The sequence below is a fragment of the Polistes canadensis genome, unplaced genomic scaffold, assembly GCF_001313835.1.
Source record: "Polistes canadensis isolate GaletaPanama2010 unplaced genomic scaffold, ASM131383v1 scaffold_2, whole genome shotgun sequence".
Taxonomy (NCBI): domain Eukaryota; kingdom Metazoa; phylum Arthropoda; class Insecta; order Hymenoptera; family Vespidae; genus Polistes; species Polistes canadensis.
The window spans coordinates 1,574,072-1,599,147 of NW_014569549.1; the positions used below are offsets into that span (position 1 = coordinate 1,574,072).

General features: G+C 31.6%; 1 protein-coding gene across 3 annotated transcripts in view; it reads right to left on the reverse strand.

Annotated features, from left to right (window-relative positions):
• LOC106785193 overlaps positions 1 to 25,076 on the reverse strand; it is a 237,455-nt gene that overhangs the window by 146,368 nt on the left and 66,011 nt on the right. For all 3 annotated transcript variants that reach the window (XM_014745454.1, XM_014745445.1, XM_014745437.1), the window contains exon 2: positions 19,357 to 19,445. The gene's annotated coding sequence lies outside the window, so the exon portion shown is untranslated. The remainder of the gene's footprint in view (positions 1 to 19,356; positions 19,446 to 25,076) is intronic.

The following is a 25,076-nucleotide window of genomic DNA, read 5'->3' on the forward strand; positions in this document are numbered from 1 at the left end:
TTCACGCGAGCTCGATCAATTATAGGGTAATGCATATAACTGAATAAGTAGAATAGGGTGATGCTTTTAACGTGTTTTCTAAAGCAAATAAATCGTCTCGGTCTGTTTGTACTTACGGCTAGTTAATGTCGAACCAGTCCTAATTTCACGCAATTCCGTGTTTGCATTGCTATCGGAACAAAGCGGCCAATGAAACCAACATAATCTTTTTCTTTTTTATCTTTTTAGTTTTGTTTTCAAATATCTTATTTAAATATCATTCTAAATAACTAATAAAGTTTAATTTTATCTAATTTAACGTAAGTTTTTTTTTTTCTTAAAATACGTTTTAATATTTTTCAGATTAAAAATGTGAGTCGAACAGTCGTCAAATAAAAAACCTTGACTAACTATGTTTTTGTATCAACTTTCCAATTTAATCTGCGGACATCTTTCATCCGTTTTCTTCTTTTTCCCTATTTTTTATACTTCATCTATCCTTCGCCTTTTCTAATGCCGTGTTATTCACTTTTTGATTACAAGAGAATGTAATTAGAATTACATGAAAGCATAAAAAGAGAAAGAGTACGATAAAGAGAGTTTTACGAAAAAGAAAACAGTATTTTCCTCAATTTCTTTAACGAAACATATAACATAATTCACCGACATGATACTCTAAAGGATTTTATATAAGTGAAAGAAAGCTTTTGCGTAAACTGTACCTTTCAATTTTGGCATATGTCTATTCCTTTCCACTAACTAATTAAAGCTGAAAGATAAGTTCCAGCCATTATGCGAGTCCCAGGCTTTACGTTCGTTCATCTATCTCTTTTCTTTTTTTCTTTTTTTTTCCCCCCCACAAAAACAGAGTCGCTGCTTCTGACGTTTAATTCTATGATAATTGCAAAAAATAATTCACCTCGTATTACACCGAACGAATGAATACGTAAAACGAGGAAACAAATTTTAATTAATTTCCAACAATAAATTATTTATTGATATCCATTTTTTACGTAACATTAATAAAACTGTTTTTTTTTCGATCGAATGCGCAAGAATTGCGTATGCAATTAAATATTCAATTGAATCAACAATCGTTTACTTTTATTTGGCTTCGAGGTAAAAAAAAAAAGAAAAAAAATGGAAAAAACGATAACTAAATTAGATGTTCAATCAATCAATTGGAAATGAACATTCTTATCAGATAGGAAACATCAAACGAGCGACAGAAAGGATCACTTTTTTTTTTTTTTTTTTTTTATTATTGTTCTCATTTTCAAGTAAAATATAAAAGGTAACAAAAATGTTTTCTCCTCTATTGTGTAAAAAAGAAATATTTCTTCCTTTCCCTCCCTTTTTCTATCATTCTTCCGCGTGTGCGAGCGCGTTTCCTACGAATAAAGTTATGGCCAAGCCTTCTGTTCGTTCCTCTTTTTTCGTGCTGAAAGTTACAGGTGGAGCCAAGGCAACTACGGTAATGAATTATTGTGCATTAAGCCAAGCCCATGCTACAATGGAAGAATATCTTCTCCCTTTCCCAAGCCAGTGCGTCTACTGTGATAAACAGAAGAAGAAAAGCGTACATCTGTAATCCCTTTCTCACTTTGCTTTGCTGAGTATCATGCATTGCTTAAGATTTCATGAAAATTTAGGATGCTCTCGTCTATAATATAAAATGAAAGTGACAGATGACCGACGGACGGTTCTAATTCCGACGTTTCAGTTCTCATACTTTTCCTCTACTTTTTTCCCCCTTTTCTTTTTTTTCTTCTTGAAAATATTCTGAGACATGTGGCCACCACGTTTCTTCTCTTCCCATTTCTTTTCCCCTTTTTTCTTTCCTTTCTTTTTTATTATTTTTAAAAGAAAAAAAGGAGGAACCGAATTCGTAAATCAACGTAATATTTCTATTTTTTTTTTTTCTTCTTTTTCTTAAATTAACGAGCAACGTTGTCGTCGAGTCGGTAGCATTGGTAAGAAATGGGAAATTATTTCTGGTTATAAAAAACACGGGTGTTTCTTTTACACACTTGAATAAATATTAAACAAATGATTCATAGTACATGATTGAAAATGACAGAACTCCTATAAACGACAAATGATTTCAAAATCTTATATCGGTTACATATTAGCAATGAATTTTTTTTCTTACTAAAGTATAAATGGTATAAGAGAGTATTATTTTAACTAAATTAATTTATCAATTAATAGATTGGAATAGCAAATAAATCTAGCGAGAAGTGAAATCTTCTTCCGGGAATTTTACAGTTATTTTACATTTTCATAGACGGAAATGAACGAAATCTCATAATGAATTAGAAAGTACAGTTTAGAGAGTTCGCTATATACGGATTCGGAAAAGATAAAATATTATTACATACATAATATATATAATATATAATATATATATATATATATATATATATATATATATATGACCATGCATAAGCACATGAACACACACACACACACACACACATATATATATATATATATGTGTATATATATAATATATTCATACATACATACGAACATAAAGAAAATAGAGAGACAGACGAAACGAGATCGCATCTGTTTCACGAGTATGATTTCCTGGCGGAGCCTGTATCAATTATTACACGGGCTTATTCTGCGGTAGAATGCAATACCTGCCAGTGAAGATGCAATGCCCAAGTGGAAGCGCACCTATCTTTCTGACAGCTGAACTACGAGTGGAGTAGTTGCGAATAATCAAGGATGCACAAATACTGCAGAGCTTTCTGTAATTCTAGATAGAAAGAGAATATGAGAGAGTAAGAAAGAAAAAGAATAGAAAGAGAGTCGTTACCGTTATACCGTCGAAGGAAATGCACGAGGTACTACAAGGATGATCAATCTACACAGAAATTATTAAGCTGCTGTGACCTCGTTCGAGAGATTATATTCGTTACCGAAAATGACAGTGCAACGTGATTTGACTACAACCTGTCAAACGAGAAGGGATTATTATTCGACTTTTTCTTTTCCTCTTCTTTTTCTTTTATTTATTTATTTTTTTTTTTTTTTATCGAAGAACCTTCTTTAATATTTACTGTAATTAAACGTAAATATCAATATTTTACGGGCTAAGTATAAATGAATAAAAGCTTTAGAAAACGAAAACCAATCGTGAAATGCATACGATAAAGATTAATTCGAAAAGATATTAAACGTGAGAGATCCTTCGTGTTAATTCGATAATATAGACGGTGCTGAGTTCTTTAATTAACTCGACTTAAAAGTACAAAAAAAAAAAAGAAAAAGAAAAAGAAAAAAAAACATAGAGAGCGACAGATAGAGAGAGAGAGAGAGAGAGAGAAAAAAAATAAAGGAGAGAAAGAAGGACAAGATAAACGCTAAGAGCCGTCTAATTGTAAGTAGCGGGAGGGTAAAAAGGATATTTTCCCATTGCGAACGGGGTAAAGTTCATTTCTAGGTGGGTCACGTGCGCAAGAAAAAGAAAGAGCAGAAAAAAATAAAAGGAGAAGGAGAAGAAGAAGAAGAAGAAGAAGAAGAAAAAAAAAGAAAAAAAAAATACATAGAATAGCAGATCCACGTTCGCCAGAAGCTCCCGTAAAATCCAAGACCTCGCACAACGAACCGGGGCGACTAAAGCGTATTTTCGCGAGGAAAAGGGCAATTCGATAAATTCGACCGAATTAAAAGCAACTCGTGACTCACTATTTCAGAAAAGGGAGAGAAAATTTATCGCACATTGATCGACGAGTTTCGAGTACCGTTTCTGATGATTAAGAGTTCGTGCGTGATCATTCTCTTTCGTTATTTCCTTTTTTTTTTTCTACATCTTTCATTTACGTTTTCTTCCACGTTTTGAGAAAACACTCGTCAAGCATGATATCAACCAATAACATTGGACGATACATGTGATAATGGAGATAATGTTAATATTAAATGATATTCATAGCAAGAAAAGGTTAACAGTGGCATACCAAATTGGTTTAGGGTGAGCTAAAAACGACTCCATTCATAATACCTTTCAAAAGGTAACAACTATAACTCTATCTTATCTATTTAATTATAACCTTCATTTATTTTTTTGGTTTTACCATTTTAAAACGATACGGGGTATCTATATTTGATAGGTATTTAATTTTTATCGCGTGCAATCCTTACAACGAATGCACTTCATATTGCCATTAAATCTACAAGTCGTTGTTGAGAAACCAACTAGTTGTTGGGTAACGTTAGCTTACGTGATCAATTACAAGCGCGACGTAATTTCACGATTAAATCGCTCTTCGTCGTTTGTTGAATTATTTTATCGGCACTCTGTAGATATAATACTAACGAGAGACTAATATTCGTGCAAATTTATAATTGGTTTATTTTATTAAAAGAGATGATTGTTTTTTGTAATAAAAAAAAAAGAAAAAATACAAATACTTACTAAATAAATAGACCTAATATACATGTTAAATTAATCTTCTTTTTCTTTTTTTTCTTTTTTCTTTTTTTTTTTTTTTAATTTTTTTTTTTTTTTTTTTCAAAAAAACATTAAAAACTCACGAACAGTAAGACTGCACGTGAGAAAAATCTTCGCGAAGGAATCAGAAGAAATTTTATATTTTAACGCGTTCGTGGTAATTTGCATCGTAAAGCGAGTCGATTACCGTCCGTTACATAATTCACGAACGTCCGTATGCCTTACTTTATCGAGAGGTAACAGAAAGAGAAAGAGAAGAGAAAGAAAAAAAGGATGAACCTTCGTAGAAGCCCTTCCGGTACTACTAGAATCTACCATTTAAGCGTCGGAATATCCATCGCAAACCGTAAAAATATGCAGTTTAAAGCAAGAACAAATAAAATAAAAATTACTTAAGTAGAATAATAATTCCTACAAGAATGAGTGCAAGAACACATAATCACGTTTAAATGATATTGCTCCAAATTTCCATAACCATAATTGAAAATTAATATCGTGAGAAAATCTAGTATATTCCAATTATTAATAAAATGATAATCTGTTATTACAAGTTTGCTACTATTGTATTTTAAAAATATATATGTATATTTTAACTACCGTAAAATTAGATAAAACATTTAATTCTTGTTTGTTAATTAATATTACATATTGTTAATGTATACACACTATATAAAAAAAAAAAAAAAAAATATATTTAACTTTGAAAAAAAGAAATAGAAAAATAAAGTAAAACGATACCATACAGTCAGTTTAATGAAATTAGTTGAACTTGAATATTTATCTTGTTTCCACGATGAAGTGAATTCATAATGAATTTTTCAAAAAGTAGATCAAAGGATCAAAGTGGGATGTAGGCAAAAGCAACGTAGCAAATACATACGTGCCTAATAGCGTTCAACGCAAACGATAATAGGGTGGAACCGCACGCGTTGCCAGGAAACAATTATCGTTGCCTTCTCCCCCCCTTGGCCGCAACGAGCAATTAGCGTTCACTCGTCGTTACGTTTGGACGAAGGCGTAACCAAAGGAAAGAAAAAAGGCGAGAAAATAAAAAAGAAAATAAGGAGAGAAAAGAGAGAGAGAGAGAGAAAGAGAGAGAGAGAGAGAGAGAGAGAGAGAGAGAGCAAAGAAAGAATAGAAAGAAAGGGCGGGTTTATCCAGGGCAAAGCGAACGGTGATAAAACCAAATTGAAGTTCGCGGTGTTCGTTTAGCTTTCTTCTCGAAAATACAGCTTGAAAAGCTTACGGTAAGGAAAAGAAGTTCTTCCATAGGTAGTACCAGGTGTCTTTTAGAAATTCGACTCGTTCCAAGAAGTCGATTCGATTTGAAAGAGCTCAGCGAATTTCTTAAGCAAAACGCCATATTAAAGGTCTACTTTCGTGGCGTTGAAACATTTTTCTTTCTTTCTATCTTTCTTTCTTTCTTTCTTTTATTCTTTGTTCCTTTCTATCTTGCCTCTCTATTTTTCTTATTTTATCTTTCTCCTTTAGCTAGCTCGTGTATGTATGTATAAATACGTACCCCTTTCATTCGTCTGGTCAACGTTTTACAACGAGTTAAGTTAAGCTGAGGGGGAGGGAGGACGCATACGTCGGTATAGCGTGCGCAAAGACAATTATGGGGAACTCGCGCGTAATAAGGGACAATCATCCAATTCAGAAATGGCGCGTTTATCACCGAGCTCGCGACAGCCAGGCTCGCCTTTCGTTTTCCTCTGAAAACTGACCGCGATACTTAAACAATTAATTTATTTATTTTTCTTTTTTCTCACACGTATCATATTTTTGTTTATTACTTTGTTTTCCTTGATCTTTCCTAATTCGTACTTTTGGAAAAAATGTAGCACATTTGTTTTTATCTACTCGGTCGAATTTTTGAGAGAGATCGAATATTTCATATTCATTTTTAAAAATTATACGGAAGGAAACGAGAGAGAGAGAGAGAGAGAAAGAGAGATATAACATGAACCAACAAAAGTTCTCGATTTTACGTAACATATTTTTTCAGTGATAATGCTTTCAGAAATGTGATCATGAAAGAGAGCAAGCTCACGTCGGTAATTAACTTTTTCATTATGTTGTGCTCCAAAGAACTTTATGCGACAACGAACAATATAACTGGTATTACAAAGCCTTGGCTTCGTAAAAAATTTCAAAGGAATTTATGAAAGCTCTTATCAGTATGTGTATAAAACGATCGATATCTTTTGACATCATTTAATAGGCATATTATAAAATGAGCCATTTGATGAACATGATTCAACGATCTAGCTTTTAATAAGGATGATATATAAGTAAAAAAATTATAATGATGGGTATGCTTTGGAAGATTTTTCATACCTTCGATCAATTTGAAATGAACCTTTGGATGTATGATTTCTTGAGTAAAGGACTCGATCATCGAGCTTTCGAAGAAACATTATCAAAATAAAAAGCTTGTAACATAAGAAGAATGGCCGGCTGAAGTTTTTTTATCGAAATTAATCGTCGTTCCAGGCGAAAGTTTATGAACATCTAGTGCTATTATAAACGTAGCACGCGCGCGATCGTTAACGTCAATGAAAAGGAGCTTTTGGAAGCACCCAACGTGAAAGATGATCGATGGCTCGTTTGTCGTCGAACCGCATCGAAGCTCCGAAATGTTCTATCAGCTTACTAATATCATCTAAAGTCACCATCTTGTCCATTGGTTGCATCTACCATCACACTCTTCTCCTTTCTCTCTCTCTCTATATATATATATATCTATTTATTTATCTATCTCCTATACTCCTATCTTCTCTTATACCCTTCCATCAACATCTTAACTTGGAAAGTTATAAACTTTCAGTTTTACAGTTTTCACTCTGCTATAGAAATTATTAGACGATGATTGTTGTAGTTAATAAGATCTTGAAGCATTGACCAAGCACGAATAGAGAGAATCAACAGGAACGTTAATTAATTTACAAGATAAAATATAATATTTTCAACAAGATTTCTAATATCTTAGCTTTTCGAGCGAATTATTTTGTATATTATCAATTTTTAATTCCGTTTCTATATCTTATTGTTAGATTGACAAATTTGAAATACTATGGAAAAATACTCGATATGGAAAATGTTATTTGCCACGTATGTACAAAATACGTATATATAATATATTGAATTTGAACGTTATAAGTGGGTACTTCTACTTATTTTATTTTTCTATATATTTTCTATGTAAGAAAAGAAACTTTTTATCCAAAGCCAGAAGTGTAACTCGTAAAATGAAGAATATCTTCCTTCTTTTGTACAGTCGATTGGCCGCGAAATTTGAACTAGCCTTAACAATTGCCACTCGATAAAGGCGAGAACGAGAAAAGGATCACTTGACCTTGCAACGTTACCGTTCAGAACATTTTTCTTAGGCCGTTTCTAGCTTTGTCCGTTAACAGATCTCGACATAATGCGAAAGAAGAAAACTCCCATAGAAATGAAAAAAGAAGTAATGATGGTACTGTTGGGAGATTTTTCTCTTTCTTATATATACGAAATAATAAAATAATTTATTATATAATAGTGACCAATTTCAAAGCATTGCTTTTAAGATAATATCTTGCACGTGTGTTTTAGGTATAAAAAAGATTTTATAACAAAAAAAACTTATATGTAAAAAATAAATTCTTTTCAACATTTGTTTAATTTAACAAATATAAAAGAATAAATAGTTCTATTATTTCAGAGTGAACGATAAACACATGTTTCAATTATATAATAAGTTCTATTAACACTTTACCGATTGCTAGAATTTCAACAGCATACGCACGTCCGACCGACCGCTCAGCCGCAGATTCTATTAGCAGATTCAAATAACAGATTTTAATAAGATATTAAGAAGATTCTAATAACAAATAACTGTTCATGTAATAATAATGATTGTTCATTGCCATAGCAACCGATTAATAAGTTATCGGTCGATAACAAAAAGCTGATTAATAAACTTTTGTTCGGTAAGCGTCACGGACAAAAAAAGCTTATTAATAGGCTAGCGGTCGGTAAAGTGTTCATTATTGTACAATAGAAAACACATACTTTCTTAGGACAAGATACACAAACGGTTAAAATCACTGCCTTCGTAAAATCACGTTTTCATGTCGAACAAAAGAAACGATCTATCCAACACGAAAGCATCTTTGTAGTAAATTACGGTACAGTCTTCGTGCTCGTCAAAAGAAAAGTGACATAGAAGAAAACACAAGTAAAAAGTAAGTGTAGAAGGAAAGCACTTGAATTGTATTCCTTATTCAAGAACGCTACGGTTGAGAGACTTGAGATATTTTAAAAACGTTTCCCAATTATATTTAGCATGTCTAGGAATATATAAAGGAACATTATCTTTTCATTTCAAATTTAGTAAATATTTATTAATAATATCGAGTATCTTATAAAACAAAGAAAGTAATATTGTTTGCATACGAATATATGCTAGATGCTAATTTAAAAATTGAATAAATAAATTAAAACTATCGTGTCGTAAAAAAAAAAAAAAAAAGAAAGATATGTCAATTTAATATTCGTCAAATCGAGATCAAAGAGAATATAAAATTGTTTATGAAAAAAAAATTTAATGAGAGAATAATGAATGTAAACAGCCTTCTTAGGTAAAATACTTTCAATATATGGCTCATTATTTGTTTTCTCTAAGATTTTGATTTTTTCTTTCTTTTTTTTCCTCCCTTCTCTTATCAACCTCGTTGTGACTTCTTATTCCTCTTCCTCTTTCTCTTACCTCGACGGGTACACTTCATTAAGTACTTTTCCACGGGGACATCGGACTCTTTCAAGCACGAGATTACTTCTTCCTCGAAAACCAATTTGCACCAACACACACCGAGATGAATTTCCCGATGGGACAAAGGCTAAGAACTGCTTTCGTTCTTTTTCCGAGACGTCATTATTGCTCGCCAAAAGAAAATCTTACTTTCACATTAATCGAGAAGTATCTATAGGTGTGTAGTTTTAAAAGAAAGGATGCATTTGTCTGTAACTTAAAAAAAGATGCATCTGCTATTGAATACGTTCGATATTTACAACGTTATTGATAAATTTTATTTTGGGAAACAGAAATCGATTCTAAAAGTGATATTCTAAAAATAAACTTGTAGATAAAATTGTGTACATATTTACGGAATTATTTTAAATATAACTTATTTTATAAAATATCTATATGATATTTTAAAAATTATTTTATATCTTATTCGGATATTTATTTAATAAAAAATAGATTCATAAAAGTGTCTACTCTTAAAAATAAATTAATCGAATGGTCGAAAATATCGATGCAGGAATTGACTACAAACATTTACGTTTGTAGATTCGTGTGCTTTCAATACGTATACAGAAATAAAAAACTACGTTAACATAGAGATATTTAATAAGACCGTTCTGTAAAAAAAAAGAAAAAGCTAATTGCATTTTATTTTCATAAATTTGTTTCCATTGCAATGAGATGAGAATTCATGCGTGAACTCAACTTCTATTTAATTACGATCGAATTAATAATGAAAAAATTAAAATTTCGGTTATAGAATAAAAAAGTCAGCATTTCATTAAAAAAGATATATGAAAATACATGTATACTATGTATGTATAGAACGTGGTATATACATACATACGTATAATCAGTTGTCAACAATGAATTACTCATACAGAGACAAATGGGTTTCTTGACCCCTTAAAATCGCAAGCGATCCCAATGCAAATATACTCAAACCCTCTTTGTCCCTAAATTCCATAAGTGCGACGGTCTTGCAGTATTTTCTTTATTACACAAAATATGTTTAAAGAATTTTTAACAATCTTGAATTAAGTAGAAAAATATCGCGTTCATTTATGTACCGTTACAGTTACAATATATAGTTAAGATTCTACATATATAATCTATCAAATTTTATATAATAGACTGACTGCATTTATAAAAAAAAAAAAAAAAGTTTTTAATCGAACAAATGTAAAAACGTACTAATCACATATATAAAACAAAATGAATTTTTTCACATTCTTCGCAAGAATCATTTAATTGCGTTCGCGACAACGATGTTTCATAAGTCCTCATCGTAGGTCGGTTTTATTATTTGTACTTTTCTTCAACGAATGATATCAATTAGTATTAAATAAACGTTTGTACCATCAATGATAAAAATCGCCTGATGGGACACAATCATCCATATAACACTATCGTACATTCCGTCTTGAACGTGTTAAATGAACAATGCATTAACTATTATAACATACTTACGTATCAGATCATCAATGTTAAATTTAGAATATGATAAAATGCTTGGAGACGATATCATTCCATTGAAAATAGAAATTCCACGAATAAAAAGCCACTCCGTGAGCACATAGAATGTATAAAGTTACGAGGTATAAAAGCGTATGACGTCAGGAATGCATCATGAAGCGAACGACGAGGACGATGACTCGGAGACTTATGAACAAAACAGGAGGCATGTTCTGACTCAAACTCGTAGAAAATAACTAGTTGGTCGACATCAAACGTTAAACGGAATAGATATAGTAAAACGAAATGGTAACGTTCCAAAAAGTATTCCATTGTTCCTTGACCGATTCTGTCGAACGCTTTCAGATCCCATGATTCTATATAACTCTCTCTCTTTCTCTCTCTTTCTATTTTTCACACACACTTATCGGTATTCATCTTTTCTCTCTTTGCGAACTTTCATGTAGGAGAGGCAATTAAACGAAACTATAACGTTGGGAAAGGGCAGAAGATTTCGATATTATCTTCATCGTTAAATCTAAATGTTCCTTTCGTTGAGAGGAAAAGCAGAGGAGGAATAGATATAGTCTATATATATGTATGTGTGTATGTATGTGTGTATGTATGTGTGTATGTAGAAAGAAAATACGAACGTATGAATAAATGCAGTAGAAATGGTCGGCAAGTGGCATTCTTTTACGGTCAAGATGGTTCGGCTCTTTTCACAAAACTCCTTATCCCTTTTGCAAAAGAATAAAAATGTTTCGCAGCTGTCTTCTCGTGACGAGGGAAACGGAAAAAGAATGAACAAGGTAAAAGTAGCCGGTAAATGTTGCTCGGTTTCTTCTACGGTTGGTAAGACACGAAATCTTAGCCAAGTATACGGGAAAAGAAATGGGGGAAATAGAAAAGTAAAAAGTAGGAACGCGGACGAATGGTAACTCGAATTAACCATAAAAGGAAACTGTGTCGAGCAGTAGAATCTTCAGATAACAGAAACATTCTTTTATACATCTACTATTTCATTCCACATGTAAGCATGTATCCATGCTTAACATAAATGTAAAAAGAAATGAAAACGTATAATGTTCATGTTTTATGAATTCAAAAAGAAAAAATTATTGATTAAATAAACAAGATATCGAGCAAACAAAATTCATATCAATCAGTTAGTTTCAAGTTACTCGTAACTATTTTATCTAACATTTCTATTTTATCTTGCTCTTTCGTATTTTGCTCTCTCTCTCTTTTCGTGTATAAATTTATATTATATTTATAAATCAAAATAACTCTTTGACAAATATATCTATATATATTAAATTAAGTCGTAAGTAACTTCCTAAGCAGCGAAGTGGCAATTACATAATAAATTAATATAATTTTGTTATTTAATGAAAGCAAAATAAATGTCTAATAAACAAAGAAAGTAATTTATGACTTGATCTAATATATATGTCTCAAGAATAATCAAAGAAAAACGTTAACTGATTTCTTGAGACACTTGAAAAACCTCTCAATTTTATGCTTCTATTATAATTACGTATTCATGCCGTTATATTAATTAGAAACCTTGTATGCATCGTTAAAAATGTTTTTAATTATTTTATTCAGGACACAAGGGAACTAGATCATAATGCGTTTTTATTAATGCTATGATACAATAAGTATATGACAACATTCATGAACTAAACGATGGACTTATTTAAAAATGAATAAACTCGACAAACCTTTTTTATTATCGGAATTCAGAACTGTGAGTAATTAAAAAAAATTATGAACCTTTAGCCATCTTCGAGAGAAAGAGAGAAAAGATCACTGTCTACGACGATAATTATTATTTATACGCTTTGCTCGTAGTAACAAGAGCTTTGATATATGTACTATAGTTACTTTCTTGTAAGAAAGAAAGAACGAATGAAAGGGTAAGAGAAAATATAAAAAAAAAATCCAGATATGACCTAAAGAAAGATATGCAAAAGGGTATTAACGGGTAATAAGTTCTCTTCTTTGTTAACTATCAAAGAAAAAGTAACCTTCTAAGAAAGTCAAAGTACCACGATTGGCATAAAAAAAGAAAAACAAAATGAGGAAAAAAGATAAGAAGGAAAGAAGAGAGAAAAGAAGGAAAAAATATAAAAGACGACCTTCTTCTACGAGATCGTAATTCTATGTCATAGAATGCGTCCTTGGAAGATCCGAAATAAAAAATAGCCGCATAAATCCACGAAGGGAAATCGATCTCAAGTCGAATCTTTTTAGTTTTCGTCTGATACCAGATTTACTCACAGACGAAACCCAATATCGTTTTCTAAATTCGTCATATATCTACTTGATTAAACAATTTGTTGCATTATCAATCTTCCAATAGGCAACCATTAATATTTGATTCTTTATTTTCAAATTTTAACAAAATGTCAATTTATTTTAAGTTTTTCGTTGTCTACATTTTAACCGATCATTTATTTCCATTTTCTTCGGTTTCTTCCTCTAAATCAAATATTAATTCTATCCAAATTATATTACAATGATAAATATAAAAATCCAAATTATATACTGACCATCAAATATTAATAATATATAGAACATTTATAGTAGACCGAAACTTCTCACCTTTATTACCTGTATACAAATCCATGACTACTTTCATGCTTGTTGGGTTCTTGGTATTTCCGATTTTACTATCTTTTTTAATCTCCCCAAAACGTTGATAAATATTTGCTCGTTAAATTTGAACGCAGTGGAGGAAGGGAACAACGTTATACATATGTGTATATCTATATGTATAAGATCAGAAAAGAGAGAGAGAGAGAAAGAGAGAGAGAGAGAGAAAAGAGAGATAAAGAGAAAGAAAAAAAACATAATACTAGCACACGAAAAAGTCGAGTATCAGCTTCGTTTCACCGCAATTGGAAAACGAGTTTACAGAGAACTCCAAGCTAGTCTCGAGCATATTTCGAATTCACGATCGATCTTTGGGGTTGAAGGATCGATATGCTTGGTAAACTCTTTGAAATCGTAATACATCGAACGAGAAAAAAGATTTCTTTGAAAGGTCACCGTTATACGATATTCGTGAACGTTCCATGATCAATAAAATCATTGAAACGTTATCGAAATTTTTGCGACCTTAAAACATACATCCATCCAATGAAGGCTTTTCCCTTAAAAAAGATATACATCTTAGGATAAGACGATTTCAATTTGAAAAAGCTATTTTACGTTAGTAATATCGATAATATCGACGAAATTCAACGATAACCGTTTTCGCATTATTCAATTCATTGATTCGCACAAATGAATTTAATATTAGCCATTGTTCACTCCTCGCATATATCTGGATGACAGAAGATACGCAAGAGTTCATGAAATTGTAAGAAAATGCCATAATACAAGATATTACATATATACGTCGTATTATATCGTGATAATTTGGAACGGCAAACCGAGAGAAAACATAATTTATTGTATATCTTCCTCTTAACTTAATGAAAGAAATGCAGTAGAAAAAAAAAAGCATCAAATACTTAACGAAGACAGTTTGTAAGAAATTTCGCAACGTCTTATTCATGGTTGATCTTTTTTTACTTCTTATTTCCATTTTTTATCGTATTCAAGAAGCGTTCGTTTCAAAACTTTGAACCTGATTAATCATGGTCCAGAGTATTCACGATGCGCCGCGTTCGTAAAAATCTAGATGCGCCTGTGCGTCATTATGAAACTCATAAAGTTCCATAAAGAACTTGGATGATGCAGAATTTTTTTTTTTTTGTTTCTTTCTTTCATTTTTTTTTTCTTTCTTTCTTTTTGTTCCTTTACTATGGCCTTATTAAAGCATGTAACCCAACAAAAAGAACTCTCCGTAATAAACAGCCTTACTAATTTATAACGTTTTAATCTACCTTTTTCTCTCTTTCCTCTTTATCTTTCATTCTTGTTTACGTTTTTATCGTTCAAACATTAAAAAATACTTTTAAAAAAATATTTTGTTTTTTTTTTTTTTTTCCCTTTCTCTTACAAAACAAAAACGTTTTGTATTAGATCTCGGTAAGTATCTGTTCTTCTCTCATTTTTTCTTCTTCAAAGAAAAGCCAGAACGTGAGGAACTTAAGCAGATAAACGTTAACAGCGTAGATATACCATACCGTGCGCTATAATACCCCTTCATATAAATTTGATTTACTGACGCGAATCCGTTATTCTCTCGTTGCTGAAAATCGTCCCGACTCGATAGTCATTGGGTTTACCAAATGGACTTTCGAAACGAACTATACCGTCTCTTGCCACTCTGAATTCAGTCAGTGGATCTTTCAGAATCGTTCCGAACGCAAATAAACAATGACAGATAAAGTACCTTTAGCTATTCGAAAGGTATTTTCTTTAAAACGACTTACACGTGTTAAGTTCTAATGGTAATCGAAGTAATTTAGTTCGATGATAGGGCTAATGGTGGAACGAAGTGAAAGATTAGAGCAAGAGAGAGAGAAAGAAATAGATCGATTGAAAGGGAAGATCAATGCCTGAATGATCGAGTTCTGATCATGCAATATTGCGCGTAATAGAAGCGAAGCATACATGAAACATAGTACATAAAGGGAAAGGGAAAGGGGAGAGTGGAGAGAGAGATAACGCAACTACATCATGAAGGTATTTCGAGGTGCGAATTCGGCTTGCCAATTAGCTTATCGAACTTCGTAGAAGAGGATGCTACGCATTCGAGGAACCTTGCAACTGGAGCCTTCGTGCACCTGTGTACTGATATGCTAATCAAATTCCGTTAGAGAATCTCGCTCGAAATATACTACTGTCGAAATTATACGAAACTTACAGTGTCCTTTCCTTTGATCGTTACCTTTCTTCCATCCATTCAAATTATTTAACGACGTTACAACAATGCACTCTTTATTTTTATTTCGAATTCAGTGTTAAATATGATATAGATAGTTCTCCCTATCTACATATGCTTCTATATTTTACGAATCGTCAGAAACGGCACAATCGATAATTTGATACGACAGCAGCAATGGTGCGATCGATTGAAAATTCACGGCTGGAACACAGTACGCCCGGTTCGGATATCGATGAACGTACTGGTGGTTAATGTGGTCGATGATAATGGATGACATTCTCGGATACGATATGATCATCGAATGATCAAAATGATAATGAAAAACCGATATGTTAGCGGTAATAAAAAAAGGAGAAAAAAAAATTTTTAAAAAAGCGATGCAAAATTGAAGGATGAAAAAGAAAATATACACGTTTAAATTACGAGCAAGAAAGTGAAGTTATATTAACGACAGTAATAGCAAAACGTTCTCTCATTATGAACGTTGTAACATTTATCTCGTCCGTGGAAATTAGCTTAAGCTTTCATCGAAACTACAACTAGCTACCGCAGGTAACATCTCACTAAGCGGAAGCGAGATTTGAACGGCACCGGTGCGTAATACAAATAGACAAGCTTTTCCAGTATTAGCATCCTACTTGACACGATGTTTGACTCTCGTTGCATACGCTCGCAGTAGTATGTAAGTAGAACATAAATGAAAATAAATTGTCGGTCCGCTCGAAAACATCGACGAGTTGAAGGGGAGAAGAGATGTCAGTATCCGCCATAATCGTCATCTCCCTCTTATTCCTCATCTCTCCCTCTTTTCATTCTCACTTTAATTCTATCTCTTTTTCTATCCCTCTTTTCAGACAGCAAAATTACGGGCCGCAACGAATTTGGACTGCTATGCTCGAACCGTTATCAAGTGTCCCTCGAGTTCTGCGTTGCACCTAATAAGGATATATTTGGCGCAACACAAAATGAGAGTCAAACGTGGGAAGTACTCCTTGATTTTTATATAGAATCATTATTTATTTTCAATCTTCTTAAATGAAACGAATAATATCGAGTTTACGCGATCGATAATGTCGGCGAGGAACTCATTTATCAAACGTGTATTTAGATACAATTAACGATATCAGACCTTTGTACAATGAGATCCCTGTCTGAAATTAAACGCTTTCCTCGTCAAACTTTGAAAGATCAGGATGTTAACAGCGAATTGTTTGTATTCCGAACAATTAAGGAGTTTATTACTTTATACCTGCTAATTTACATCTGGATTATTTGTTTTTCATTTTTATTTTTTAATACGAGTTAGATGCACTTCATTAATCTTCCGCACTTTAGAAGCTTTGATCATGAATACATTATCCATTACTTTTATTCCATCCATACTTGTCCATTAATTTCTATGAAAAACTCATAAATTTATCTATGAAAGAATTTAAAATGCTCTTTTACGATTATCGATCATAAATTGTCAAGTAATTAAATTCAATAATTAAATTTATATTTAAAAATGAAATTATCTAGTTCACCTGACACATTGGCCAAGTAAAAATGTGCTGATATGTGATTTTAATTACGTTCACGTTATTTCAAATCGACATTTTCAAAGGTTGAATATCTTCGTTCTTATTATTTTCTTTCTTTTCTGAAAATATGTGCTGCTAGTACGTTGAATACTCGCATAACGATCACAGACTCATTTAAGATAAAATAACAATGCATTTTTATGCACTCTATTATACGTATGCTGCTTTCAACTTTGGCACAGCGGAAATTCAACTAATTAGTTATTTACTTAACTAAAACATATTTTGTATCATCAATCGATTCTATACATAGTTATTGATTATTTAAATAATTTAAATGATATTATAATACCAATGAAAGAGAGAGAGAAGGTATTGAATTTTCATTAGAGAGATATAATATATGAATACACTTATTATACACAAAACCAATTAAACGCGCAGAAATATAAATACATAAATATACATATAAATACCGTAGGAAAAGAGAAAAAAAGAGAAATGACTAGAAACTTTGTTTCCATTCCATATGTGCGTTGCCATGCTTTTCGAAGAACAAAAAATCAATCGACCTCCTTTAAATGCAACAAGCAACGCGATTCCCCTTTTCGTGTGTACCACGTGTGCTTTGCGTTTCGTTCGGTTGAATGTTATGAGAGAGAAAGAGAGAAAAAGAGATAAAGAGAGAAAGAGAGATAAAGAGAGATTGAGAGAGATTGAGAGAGAAGAGATAGAGAGAGCCAAATAACAATCGCAATTCGCATTCCACCAAGAATCCTGTAAAACGGCCGAAAGAGAGAAAAGAGAGAAAAAAGATAAAAGAAAGAAAACTAAAAAGCTTGCTCTCTTTTTCTCCCGTTTTCTCTCTTCCCCGTCCAAATCATCTCGCTATACAAAATGTTTTTTTTTAAATTTTTTTCGAAGCACCAACATTCTAACATTAATATCGATATTTTGGTACACACAGTGATTTCCAACGGACGCAGCCAAAAAGAGGATTAAATCTTTTCGATCGATCGAATCTAACTTTTTGGTTACTTAGCAAAAATAAACTACTTCTTCTTAATTCCTCGCGTCTGAATTTGAAATACGATTGATACCCGATTTTAATTCCGTATTAAAATTAATTAACGTATCCAATAATTATATATATGTTACCGTCGAAGCCGGAAATCAGTCATTGCTAGTAATTCCTCGGCATTGTTATCAATGCAAAGCGCCTTCCGACGAAGTCGGAAATAAGACTTTTTACAGAGTTATTTTATTTTCTAGACATTAGTTAAACAGATATTCATAGAGATTTCCATGGAGTTCCCTACCGTATCGGAAGATACACAGGTTTAGAACGAAATGTTTTTTACCTGTACGGATTGTTTTGGATGGAGGGGTTGCATATGGCTGTGTGTGTCTGTGCCCGAGAATGTATTCTTTTCAACGTTGTTTAATTAGTAACTTGATTTTTTATAGAATATCAAAGTATTATGTTTAATGTTTAGGAAAAACTGTAAGAATTCTTCTGTTTCCGACTTCATCGGTATGCTCTTTGCTTTGATGAGAATGCTGAGGAATTACTAGCAATGGCGGATTTCCGGCTATGATTGTAACATATACAAATGGACGGTTTCAATAAATTCTTCCGTTGACTTATCGATACTACAATATTTAATATTTCAGAAACGAAACGAATTTTTACTTATCTTTTTCACGTAAATATTTCACGAACAATATAAACAGGAAATGAGAATATAATATGAACACGGTTATCTTTAGGAAATAAAGATCTCTCTCTCTCATGGGGACGATAAAAATATCTACTATTGAACTATTGTAACCGATAGTGGTCCGTAATAAAATATAGATAACCGTGTGAAATCAAATATATAAATTTACCGATATCGCGACCTTCTTTTTATCTAGTTGACTTATCGCTTATCGAATTCTCCGTTGACAGAATTTGAGACAGGAAAAGCGTAGATCAAATATTTCTCGTTTATAAATTGAAGATAAGGGAAATAACTTTTGTTGCAACCGATTCATGGAGACACGTATTTGTAACAAACCGTTAAACGCTATCATGATAGTTTCATAACATCGTAAGATTAACCTTCATATTAAATATTTTTTTTTTTAATATACACGAGAGTAAATAATACAAACTTAAAAAAAATTATTTCAAATAAAACACTTTTTTTTTATAAACCTTTCGCAATGCAAAAACCTAAAATTGCAATTGATAACACGAATATGAATATGTAATACTATATATGCATAAATTTTATAGTATCCTTGAACTACTTACGTAAAAGCCAAGCTCCAACAAATTCGTATCAAGATCCTTTATCTCGGCTGGCGTTCATAAGTCACGCTTTCAGTTTCAGGCCGCGTGTTCTGGAAAATAAACGATAGAAACTCGTTATACCGAATTCGTTCTCGACATGATACGGACAATTTTAATTTAAAAACGTACGGAATGTCGTAACAGATTATTTCGCATTTTATAGTATAATAGATTCATGTAAAATTAATATAGAAATTTTTATAAATTATTAAAAAAAAAAAAACAAAAAAAAAAAACGGGGCCAGGGGCACCAATACAAAATATTTATTAAATATTTTGATAAATGAATAGAAAAAAAAAAAAAAAAGATTCAATAGCAAATTTCATTTGATTTTCAATTGGAACTGATTGTAAAATACGTACGTACATTACTTTGATAGGTTACGCTTGCATCCATATGGAGAGATATGTATAAATATATTTTTGAAGATAGATGAAACGAACGTCGAAAGTAAACGAAAAATCTTACGAAACTACGGTTACGCCTATTTTTTTTCTTCCCTCTTTTTCCTTTTTCCACTTTTTCTTTGCCACATTCAATCTCTTTTGCTACGTTTAATCGCTGAGAAAGCCTCAAGAGATAAAACGGCAAGACTAGTCCGTGGTGGAAGAAGAAGAACCGGAGAGAAAAGTAGAAGGCGGATTGTACAAAGAACGACGTATATTCTTTTCTTTCTCTTTCTCTTTCTTTTACTCGACTCGAGAAATCTCTTAAACCCGGACCGATCTCTAAATCTAAGTAAATCGATTGCATAAGAAAAACTGATTTCAAATCAACGAATAGAAAAATGGTATTGGTTATAAATTAAGCGATAGTAATCTATTCATTAATTACTTTCTTACTCTTTCTTATTCGTTAAGAGTAATCCGATAATATTATATTAAAAACTTCTTTACCTATTATCTTTTAATTAATTCAAACGAAAGTAATAATAATTAATGTACAATATAATTTTACGAACAAAATTAATATTCCAACCTTTATATAACACAACGAATATTATATACAATCTCAAATACTAACAAGCGATTATAATAGACGAAATTATATTCATTTTTATACTTAAATCAATATTTCTTACATATATTTAGGTACCAGGGATATATTAGCAAAGTGTTGTATAAGTCGTGCTGATCGAAAAAAAGTCGAAATCATTTAGTCATTGACGAGTATGTAATTATATTGTAGTTCGTACGTAAGCATTTACTTGCAGCACGCGATTCATTTAGTTATTAAATATATATATTTCATTACGTGTGTATATACGCAAACGTTCTCACGTGCGTTACGGAAATATACACATATATACAGTCGATATAGCAACTCTAAAGCAATCGACTACAAGAGAATAGCGCGTCACACGTATACCATTCGTGCTAGACGTCTTCAATGTTCGCAGAACATTTCACGAGCGTGACACGTTGATTGTCAGAGGCTCAACAGTATTATAAAGGACCTATATATACCAGACGAATGTTACAATACCATAAAATACAATTGAGTATATGAAATCATTCACGTTCATTATCAAAAAAAAAAAAAATAAATAAATTATGCTAACAAACTCGAGAAAATAAGGAATAATACGCTAACTTTAAATAATTAATATGTTATCAAAATTGATTTTTAATAATAATGAATATTGATATTAGTTTATATAATTGTCTTTATTATCAATATACATTGATAAATATCTTGCGTTTATTTAATAACATGCCTTTTGTTCTGAAGATTCTTTTTAACAAAAGCAACGCTTTAAAATGAGAACATTTAAACGAAAGCGGCGGCATTTATTCTAACAGTATTAAAATAGAGTTGCAAAATGTTAAAATGTTCGTTTACCTAAATAAGTGAACAAAAGGAATGTATTAATGAAGTTAAGAAGCGACTAACAGGAAAAGAGTTATATCGCCTACATAAAAGACATACAAAAACTTACTCGAAAGCTTTGAACGTAAGCAATCTCTCACGTGTTCTGCGTTCCGGACTAATTCGCAAACTTTGACGAACAAGATTGTACTCTGCGTATAAGTGTTTCTGAGAGAAACAAAAAATTGAATTAATAAAAAATCTAATATTAGAGTGGCGAAGAAAAAATTTGCTGTTAATAAGGAAAAAAAACATAGAAAATTACGATTCAAGGTTTGACGAGTAAAAAAGATGAAACAAGGAAAAAGAAAAACGGTAAAGCTTGATAAACGTATGAATATCAAGCTGACGAACCGAATTAGAAAATGAGAAGATAGAAAGGAAAAGAGTAGAGGCAAACAAACTGCCTAATTTTCTCATTAATTAAATTGCTGTTTTATTCTGTTTACATAAAATCAGAATTTCAACAAAAATGTAAAATTCCGAATGAAGGGAGAAAGTTTTTTGCTTCGTCGAAAAAATTCATATTGTTAAAAATTTGATTTCTTTTTAATAAATAAAGTATAACAGTTCTTTTGATATATCAAAACGGTGTTCTCATCGTACCACCGATAATTTCTGCGGGTCGCGGGTCTCGTTGATTTCACAACGCTTACTCTTTCACCAATACCACAGTTTTCAATAATAAAAAAAAAAATTTTAGCAAATGATTTAAAATGTCACAGAAAAAGTATCACGAAGAGGAAAAATCCAATTTCATTTGATAGACGAAACGTTGGCAAGTGTAGATACTCGTGTTTTAGATTTCAAACGAAAAAATATAGTTTACCAAACGAAAAAATATTTATGGAAAAATATATTTCCGAATAGAAATTCATATTTATACGTTCAACTTTTCCTACAAATTTTATTTATACATATACTTCTATTTCTCTTTAACAATAATTAATACTTTTTTCTTTTTAAAATTTTACATGCCTGAAAGGAATTACGATTAAATTTATGAAAATATATATATAAAAAAAAAAAAAAATGTGAGAAAAATAAAAACTCTTTCATATTCTTCTTCATAAATGTAGTGTCGATAAACAGAACGTAGTATTTCTCTCTCTATTACGCTATAAAATCCTCGTATGTGACGACAGCTAACTAGCTTTTATGAATATAAAAGAAAAAAAAAAGAGAGAATAGAAAGAGTAAGAGAGAGAGAGAAAGAGAGAGAGAGAGAGAGAGAGAGAGAGAGAGAGGGAGAGGGAGAGAGAGAGAGAGAGAGAGAGAGAGATAAAAAGAATGAACGAATGAACATTTTTTGTGAATTCATATGACGTGTACACTAAAAAATGTCCAATTTAAAGCATCGCTGGTGAGTATACCGTCGCTTAAACGAATTTCCTCGCTCTTGAAAGTGTAGATACGCATGGAAAATTTAGGCTTCTCAATCTTCACGTCTCGCTTCTGCAAATCCTTGAAAATCAACAAGACATCAGGCAAAAGAGATCGAGTACATTTCTGTTTCATAGGAAGGAAAAACTTTGACGAGTATATGTACTCGTTGGTTGGTATTGATCGATGTTAGTTCGAACGATAAAAGCAAGCTCGTATTTGAATTTCTCTGCCTTGGCTCGCTACAGATAGAAAATATCCCAATTTAAAAACGATCGTGATTACATACAAAATATAAAACTAGGTCAACAAATCTATGATATTTTAACAAATAATAATGATAATAATAATAATAATAAATTAATCATTTTAATTCTATCCTATTTGTAATACTATTTAATACAATAATACAATTTTCTCGACTTATCGTTTAAAATTACACATTAATAAATTTGAGATGATTCTATAAAAAAAAAAAAAAAAAAAAAAAACAAATGCAATTTAAAGAAACAAAATTAAAATTATATAAGATCAATACACCTCGGAGCATCGAACTTAAATTGCAACAGCTAGTTAAGCTAGTTAAATTACCAAAGAATCTTTCTAATATGCCTCGAGAGTTCAAGTACTAGCATATACAATTCGTTTTTATTCTCGCAAGAGGGCTGTTCTAATTCGATGCGGCATACTAGCAAAAATTGCTGTAACAAACTAGTTTAACCAAAAAGTACCCGTTGAACCTTATTCAAAATTTAAGTCTTACGAAAAACGTATACCATTAATTCGAAATTCAATATAATTTTCGAGTAAATTGGATGACAATAAGCACAATTTTTCAATTGATTCTTCTTAAAATTATCCGAAATTGTTTGTACGTTTTTTATCATCTGATAAAACGAATAAAATTTATTATAAACTGATTCAGTATAACAAGGATAACATACAGATAAGTTGATAATATATGTCGCAGTAAGCTTAAATAATAAATAGTGGTATACGTTGTTAGCTATGTAAGATGTAAATAGTATGTAGAGAACTAGCATGAAGACACCGAACTATACTAGGCAAAATGGGAGACTGAAGGAAATAATCCGTACGAGCTTACATATACCCACTTTCTACCTCTATATTCTTCCTCCCATACTTGCTCCCTACTTTACACTACGTTGTTCAAATCTTATTAACCACGTTAAAAGCATTAGAATGATATCAAATCTATTATTGATTTTAGAATCTAAATATCTATAGATATTAGATTAACTACTAATTTAGATAGATTAATCTAGATATTTATAAACAAAAATATATATATATATATATATATACCGTATGAATTCAACTATATAATTCTATTGACAAATAAGTTATCACCTATTAAAATGATTTTTCCTTTTGTTTATTATATTATAACCTCATCCATTATTTTGACAGATTCATTTTCCCTTTTCCCCATCTTTTAGGTATTACTTTACAATTCCGTACTTTAATAGAAATTCTGGAAATGTCGAATTACAGAATTTTCACTAAGGAAGATAATGAACTTTATTTCTAAGTAGCATAATTGGAATATTATCAAATAAATGTTCCTCTTCTTATTTTCCATTTAAGCGTTTTTGCAAAGATAGAATAAGCGATAGAAAAAAAAATAAAAGGATCGTCGAATAATCCATAAGAGGAAGTAGGGTAGCTGGGATGAAATCTGGCGCTGTCAGAGAGGACATGTGCAGAAAATTCTCGCGAAGGAAACGAGCGAGTTTATAGATGAGTCCGTTGGTATTGGAAAACCCGAAGATTGAGTTTCAACGAGAATTTCCAACCTACTTTTTCTTCGCTTACCGAAAAAAATCGAAGGACGGTTTTATCTTTCTCTCGCTCTCTTTTTGCATCGCCTTTTTTTTAGTTGATTTATTTTTCATAAAGATAGTTTCCCGTTCGGTTGAATCTATTCTATTCATTAGTAAACCTAATGCTTTTTTAAACAAAAAAATATCTATGTATCCTTTTAAAAATATAGATTTCCTAACACACTTCATGAACTATTTACGTTAAGATAACATTTAAAAATATAGAATGATAGGAATATAGCGAAAGAATTTTTAACACTTGGCTTTTAGGATTGGAGGGAAAATAATATTAAAAATAAAATTGCCTATAGTGAAGGTAAAACGTGGGTAAAGAGCACTGCTCGCGCGATAGCGTTTAATCCGATAATTTGTTTCCGGTCAATGAGCTTACGCTGCTCTCGTGTGCCACGAGATTTTCGTCGTTTGCTTTCAAGCTCAAAAGACGACGTAACTCGCTCTTTCTCTTTCTCTTTCTCTTTCTCTCGTTCTCTCTCTCTCTCTCCCTCTCTCTCTCTCAACCCTCTCTATGCTTCGTCGAGATAGGCAAAGACGTAAACCAGACGCTTCCAACTGCCACAGCCATC